The sequence below is a fragment of the Hesperophylax consimilis genome, chromosome 17 (genome assembly GCF_061612785.1).
Source record: "Hesperophylax consimilis isolate HC1 chromosome 17, BYU_Hcon_1.0, whole genome shotgun sequence".
NCBI classification, from domain to species: domain Eukaryota; kingdom Metazoa; phylum Arthropoda; class Insecta; order Trichoptera; family Limnephilidae; genus Hesperophylax; species Hesperophylax consimilis.
Genome location: NC_142852.1, coordinates 34615329 through 34623165, shown reverse-complemented (window position 1 = coordinate 34623165; position 7837 = coordinate 34615329).

Below are 7837 nucleotides of genomic sequence, written 5' to 3'. Positions count from 1 at the left end.
AGGCCGGGAGATAAAACAGTCTATGCTGTCGGTGACGGAGATAACCATCAGGAACATAGAGACTAATACTCTCCATGACAGTCGGGTTTTCAAACCATCCACGAATCAGTTTGAAGAAGTGTGATACAATATGCACATCTCTTCTAACCCGTAGATGGTTCATACCGAGCATGCCCAAGAGAAAGTCAGTAGGATAGAGCCAAGGGTAGTATCCATACTCCCTTAGGTAGAGGAATCGCATTAGTTTCAGCTATTTTGTATAGAAATATTGGGTTGGTTAAACTTGTATTCTCTTTTATATATCGGTTTGATCGGTTCACCCGATGTTCGGGTTTAGGCTGTAATCCATTTGTTTGTATAGGGGGGTGAAAAAATTATGGAAAAGCCGATTTATAGGGGGAGGTTTGTGTATTGTATGCGTTGGCCCAAAAATTGTAACGTTTTTACACTTTACACAAACATTCAAACAATAAAATATGAAAACACTCAAAACATTCAAACATTCTCACGTTAAAAACTTTCAAATTATGGAACTTTTAATACTTTCAAAATATTCAATACTTGGGAAGAGTTTCAAATTTTTAAACAATCTTTCAAATATTACAACGTTAAAAATTTTCAAACTATCAAACTTTAAATATTCAATACTTCGGAAAAGTTTAAAATCTTTAAACCTTCAATCTTTCAAACATTCAAGCTTTCTAACGTTAAAAACATTCAAACTTTAAATACTTTCAAAATATTCAATACTTGGGAATAGTTTCAAATCTTTATAGATTGAATCTTTCAAACATTCAAGCATTCAAAAATTCAAATTTTTAAGGCTTTTAAAACTTTGAAACTCTCAAAAAATTATAAAACTTCAAAACTGTCAAACTTTCAAGGCTTTTTTAAAACTACGAAAATTTAAAAAAATTACAACACTTTCAAACTGTCAAACTTTCATGGCTTTTAAAACTTTGAAACACTCAAAAAGTTACAAAACTTTCCAACTTTCAAAGCATTCAAATTTTAAAATCAATTTTTTTAAACTTTCGACTTTACGAAACTCACCAAACAAACTTTCAAAATTTCATACTTACGTAAAGTCCTTTGACACCCTCACATAACTATTATGCCATGTCTTTCTCGAGCGTCCAGACTTCTTCTAGCATTTACATTCCTTTCATACATTCTCTTCACGCTCCTTTTTTTTAGTCCAAACCGTCTAAGCGTCTCTTTCTCAATCTTATTAATTTCCTTGACACAAGCCCTGCATTCTTTCCGGATCTCTACATTTTTAATAGTCAAACATGGATTTACACCAAAACCTTTTGGGCATACTTTTGTTAGAAAAACTAAGAATATATTTTAATATTTTTCTTGACATACTGTAGTAGGTCACTGTGCGTCAGTGTCGTGCTATGTTCCTTGACCAAAAGAAGGCTATGTGTAGTTTTCTTGTCACTTTGTAGTAGGTCACTGTGCATCAGTAGCGTGCTATGCTATTTTACCAAAGTAAGGTTATATGTAGTTTTCTTGTTACACTGTAGTAGTTCACTGTGCATCAGTGTCGTGCTATGCTCTTTTAGCAAAGTAAGGTTATATGTAGTTTTCTTGTCACACTGTAGTAGGTCATGTGCATCAGTAGCGTGCTACTCTCTTTTACCAAAAGAAGGTTATGTGTAGTTTTCTCGTCACACTGTAGTAGGTCACTGTACATCAGCCCGAGAAAGACATGGCACGAACAAGTGAACCAGAAGTCGGGCCATGTCAAGAGTCGTAATAATATAAGAGTATGAATATGAATGAGGCAAGGAGTGTGTGCCAAGACCGAGTTGTTTGCTGGTCAGTCCTCTCTGCCTACCCCTGCGGGTAAACGGCGTGATGGTTAGTTAGTTTGTTTAGTATCGTTTTTTTAGGGTAAAAACTGCATTTTATCATTTATGGTCTGTACGCCACTGCGTCATGCATATGTAATGTCTGATATGCACCTGACCCCAGGCGCAAAACGTAAAGGATTATCAGGGTTAGCAAGCGAAAATAAAACACGTTCAATTTGTGCGGGTTTTTTGTTTTTTCACAAAAGCTTAAATAAATATTTGCAGCTCGTTCTAGATTAAACGAATAACAAAAGGATTCGGTTGGATCTAGAAATTGAACTCAGGACCTTAGCCTTGCCGGGGCGCTACTGTACCACTGAGCTAAACCGACCCTATTTCTTTTGTTCAAATATAACTGTATCATACTTCGTCTTGGAACAACTAACATTATCTTAATTTTCTTAATCTTCACGTATGATTGCAAGATTATTACCAAACAAAGTGCAATTTAGATAGTGTCTTGGAAAAATATTTCAACTTTTATTGTAATGTGCGACATCTATTGACTTTTTTTGCAAGTCTAGGATTATTACTTGATAGGGTCGGATATGATATATTCTGACCAAATGCGAATGGTAGCAGAAGTCGGGGACGCCCGAGGAAGAGATGGCACGATCAATTGAATCAGATACTTGATAGAAGAGTATGTGTGAATGTGAATGAGGCAAGAAGTGCGTGGTGTGACCGAGTTGCTTGGCGGTCCGTCCTCTCTGCCTACCCCTGCGAGGAAATGGCGTGATGGTTAGTTAGTTGTTTGAAACTTTGTTCTTACTTGTTCAGCTCATGCGTGGCACGCCTCTTCAAGTCTGGACAAACCTCCGAGCAGGATAACGTATCAACTACTCGAACTTTGATACCTAATTATTACATGTCATTTTTGTCGATCTCATATTTCAAATTTTGAATTAACAATATAAAATTTTTTTTTCCGTATTTTAGGCAGCTTTATTTTTGAATGATTACTGTATTATTTTAATTGATTATATTCCATTATAGTGCCACTTGTGAATTTTAGGTCATATTAATTATGAAAGGTTCTCGCCTCTGCTAGTTAATTGCTGTTAAATCACGTCGGTAAAAGCAGTCTCCTGTACTACTACTAGTTGAATTTTAACAGGGTCCATGTATTTGTAAACATTCTTTCATATAAAAAGCTAAAATTCCCTAAAAACTCCCTCTTGCTCCAAAAAAATCAAAGGTTTTACCTTTTCTAAGGAAGAACAGGAACCGGTCTTTATCTAGTGTTTTAAAACCTTATAAAAATGTCTATTTATGGTGTATTTGTAAATAAAGTGATTTAGATTGTCTCTAAAAATAACAGTTTTTAACCTTTCCTTATCTGTGGTGTGTATTTACTACACATTGCTTCTAATAACTTTAATAACTCTATAAATATAATAAATTCTGAGTTCATATTTAAGGTATTCCTCCGTTATACATTTATGCACTGAATTAGAAAAATAAAATTTAACATAGTTTTCAAATTCAATTAAAAATCAGAGATTTTTGTTAAAAATCGGAAACAAATACACCAATACAATCAACCGTGAGACACTGCTACGCGAAGAGTGTGCGAGGAAATGACACGCTATTGATGTCCCGCTTTAGTTCGCTATGCGGGAACATGAAAAATCCACACGTCCACATTTGTATTTAGATTTAGACCATCGATACCTACGACCGCATAGCTGTGCGTGTGCCAGCCGCCAGCCAGTCGGTCGCGGACCGTCGTTAGATGTGGACCCATTGCACGTTTTTTTAGCATCTGCCTATGGTTTTTTCATGTTTTCAGCAATTAAATTACAATTATTATCACTTTTGATATATAATATAATAAACATAAGCGATTAGTTATGTATATTGATATTTTTCCGATATTAAATCGCTTATTTTGAGATGTGTATTGACTACACAGCACCGGAAAGCGTGGATTTTTTTATCACAGTAAGGGATAGGTTAAATTAAAAATTTATACTTAAATATTTTTATTACTATTATCTTCATGTCCAAAAAATATAATCGTTGTTTTCGATAAATGTCTTTAGTTTTCCACCCCTGCAAAGCAGTGTCAAATGCAGGGGTCGATGTTGAATAATGGGTCCTTTTTGCTGGTGCTTACCTCAAGCTAGCTCCCGGAACATGAAAAGGGTGGAGATAAAGTTGACCCTTAGAAGTTTTTTTAAAGATTATTTTTAGCTTCGACAGCTTATTTGAGGAGAGATTTAAACGATTTTCAAAAAGAAGCGAGAAAAATAAACAGTAATGGGTGTTTTACACGATGCATTTTTTCCGTCCAGTTTCAAAATGGTTTTATGTGAATATCGCAAAATATGGGGTATCTTGAGAGGCTGATGGCAGTGGGGAAGGTAAGGACATGAGGAAGAGTAAAGGTGGAGTACCTGGCTATTCAGATCGAGTCACCAAACACGGCGAAAGCTTTTTCAAGTTTCATTTGAGAATGGTTGTCTTACACTGATACTGAGAGTATATTCCACTATGGAAAGTGCCGCAAGTATATTATATATTTACTTGCGCACTCCGGGATTTGAATTTAGATTTTCATATAGATTGTTGTACAGTTGTACTTGTTTTACCGGTATTTCAATGGAAGATGCTCCAAGGAACTAGTGTCATTGATTTCTTATGCACTGGTGCATATCTGGAAAACACGTCAAACGAACGCCGAGTATTTGTACGTAGTCGGCATTTTTTAGATGAGTTTTTGCGAATCGTTCTTAAATTTAATAGCTCGCCGTCTATTTAAGACTCATATTCCCTCCTTCCTATCCTCAAAAAGACGCTTTACACAGCATCCCTAAAGATGATGTAAGCCCTGAGGGAAATTATTTTCCTCAACGTGGTCTGCCATTGTTTTACGTAACCATGTAATACGGGAATGTTTAGAAGTCCTGTTTTAAATCGACTATTTTGCATTTCATCTCTCCGTAAATTTGTTTGAACGTTCCGTTTCCGTTACAAGATAGTGGCCGTTTTATTGGTTAAGTAAGGATTATTTTTTCAAATGTTTAATCATTGTGTTTATATGTAATTTATTGTGTACATTATTTTGTAATGTAATGGTACCTCCCTGCTTGAAGAAAATTTGAAAAAGAATTGTCATTGAGATAGTTGGATTTTTTTAATTAATTTATGGTTTTATAGTGATTATTATTAAGTAGGATGGTATTTCTGTACCCACATAAAAATCTTAGGATTACAGATGAAAATTTGATAAATTGTTGAAAATCATTTAAATCTTTATTTTTGAGGATTTTTAAATTCAAATGTAAATAACAGATGCTTTCATGTGATCTATAATGGTTATGTTCAAGGATTTGCTATTTTTTACAATTCAATGCCCTTCCAAAACTATTATTTATTCTTTAATGGCAACTATTTGCATCAAGTCGTGAGTACGAAAATAATGATCGCGGAAGGCGAAGATTTTTTATATAGTTCCCGATATAATTTTCACATGGGGATCGGTACGAAAAAAAACCATCGTGTAAAACTACCATTAGGAAACGTGGTGTCGACTTGTCTTTGAACCCGAACCTTTAAAATTTATGAACTTGTATCTTCTTAGGTTGAAATTTGAAAAAACTTTTTCGTAAATGGGAATTGTTTTTGGAGCTGACCCTCTCTGATCCAAGAATCGAAAAATTATGATTTTTTCATAAATAGCGCTCTAGAACTAACTAACTAACAATATTGTACATTTAAAAAACTGGTACTTGGCACACTCTCCTTGCCTCATTCACATTCATACATTCTATTATTCTGACTCTTGACATGGCCCGACTTAAGTATCTAGTTCATGTCATCGTGTATTTTATTGTCTTCCTCGAGCGTTCCAGACTTCTTCTGTCATTCAAATTTTCCTTATACTTCAAGGATCATTCGCTCTACGTGATCTGAAAACAAGCGTCTCTTTCTTAATCTTACTCTATACGATTCACGCTTCCCAACGATCGTACATTTTTCTACCACATATGTTAATTGTACAAAGAAGCGAAGCAGCAGTCCACAATGGAGTGCTGGTACCTATCCTGATGTCTGGAAGTAAGGCATTGAACTGGCAGGGGAAGGATGAAAGTAGACAGAATGCTGTAGAAATGAGATCCCTGAGGCGTATGTGTGTAAAAGAATGCAAGGCTGATGTGACGCTTATATGGTTTGTGGCATATACTCGTATAGCAAATGAACTATGTCAGGACTTCTTTTATCATTCATATTCGGGGACTTCTTCTGTCATTCACAGTCGGAAACTTCAACTATCATTTATATTCGAGGACTTCCTCTGTCATTCACAGTCGGAGACTTCTTCTATCATTCACAGTCGGGGACTTCTTTTGTCATTCACAGTCGGGGACTTCATCTATCATTCACAGTCGGGAACTTCTTCTGTCATTCACAGTCGGGGACTTCTTCTATCATTCATATTCGGGGACTTCTTCTATCATTCACAGTCGGGGACTTCTTTTGTCATTCACAGTCGGGGACTTCATTTATCATTCACAGTCGGGAACTTCTTCTGTCATTCACAGTCGGGGACTTCTTTTATCATTCACAGTCGAGGACTTCATCTATCATTCATATTCGGGGATTTCTTCTGTCATTCACAGTCGGGGACTTCTTCTGTCATTCACAGTCGGGGACTTCTTCTGTCATTCACAGTCGGGGACTTCATCTATCATTCACAGTCGGGGACTTCTTCTGTTCATTTGGAGTTAATGTAAAAAAAAATTGAAGTACTTATTAGATGATGTATGAACATTACTGAAGCAAGAAGTGTGTCTAGACCTAGTTGTTTAGCTGTCCGTCCTCTCTGCCTAACCCTGCGGGGAAACGGCGTGTATGTCAGTTAATTGGTTAGTTAGGAACGCACTAAAAACGTTTGTTAGAATCAGTAATAATTTATCCAGCCGTCTATACGTATCTGGAATCAACGGGGCGACAAATGGAATAGGGAGGAGCCGGGCAAGGGGAGGGTTAGGGGGAAATGTGATGTTTGGGTCGTTTCTTGACTCTGTGACGTATCATGCGGTTAACTGTGTAAATCTGGCTTAATAATATTACTGCCAGAATCGCAGCACAGGGTTGAACCGTGTAAACATAGCTAAACAAATTTTGTTTTTGTGTTTTACAAAACTCCAATCGGGATGTTTTGTGAAGTTGAGGGGAGTGGGGAATGAAAGGAGACGAGAAACAGTAAGGTTGGAGAAGAATACGTGACAGTTCAGATCTATTAACAAAACACGGCATAAGTAATAGAATAAAGATGAATTCTAGAAATGTTTTCCGTATAGATTTGATTGGACCGTCTGAAGCCAGTGTGTCTATGACATCCTCAAATGGGATATTTTTTGAGGTTGATGGGAAGTGGACGGTGGGGTGACGGATCGCCAAATACTTGAAAATATCTCGTGGCCGAAGGGTTGTGGCGCCAAGTAGCGTATATTTTCTAAAAATAGACCATTGTCCGTTGCGCTTACGTCATCAAGAGGAGAGGAGGTCGGATCAGATTCTGCCATCAGAACGAGCCAATCAACAGAACGACTCAACTCCTTGACGATTCTGCACTGATCATAGAATATATTAACGTCACTTACAGACAGTTCAACAAATTTATTTTGACTTATGTCACAAAATAGTAAAACTGCCCCGACCACCTTTTATAGTTACACTTACCTCAAATTTGTAATCGATTCCGTAATATGTTGGTGAATAACGTGATAAATACACAAGAGTCTTGCAATTTACTCTGCGTGACCAATGATTCAGTCATAACTCCGCAACCGAAAGGTTTATATGAGTTATTTGTGCTTCGTCGTGTAGATCTTGAGGTGCTATAACAATTAAGCAGAGAAATAACATAGATGATGCCCGGTGATGAACGAAAGACGTTTTCTTTTTAGTTAGCGCCAACGGTGTTCAGTCCTCAATCGATGGAGTTTCCTGCAAACTTGATTTTA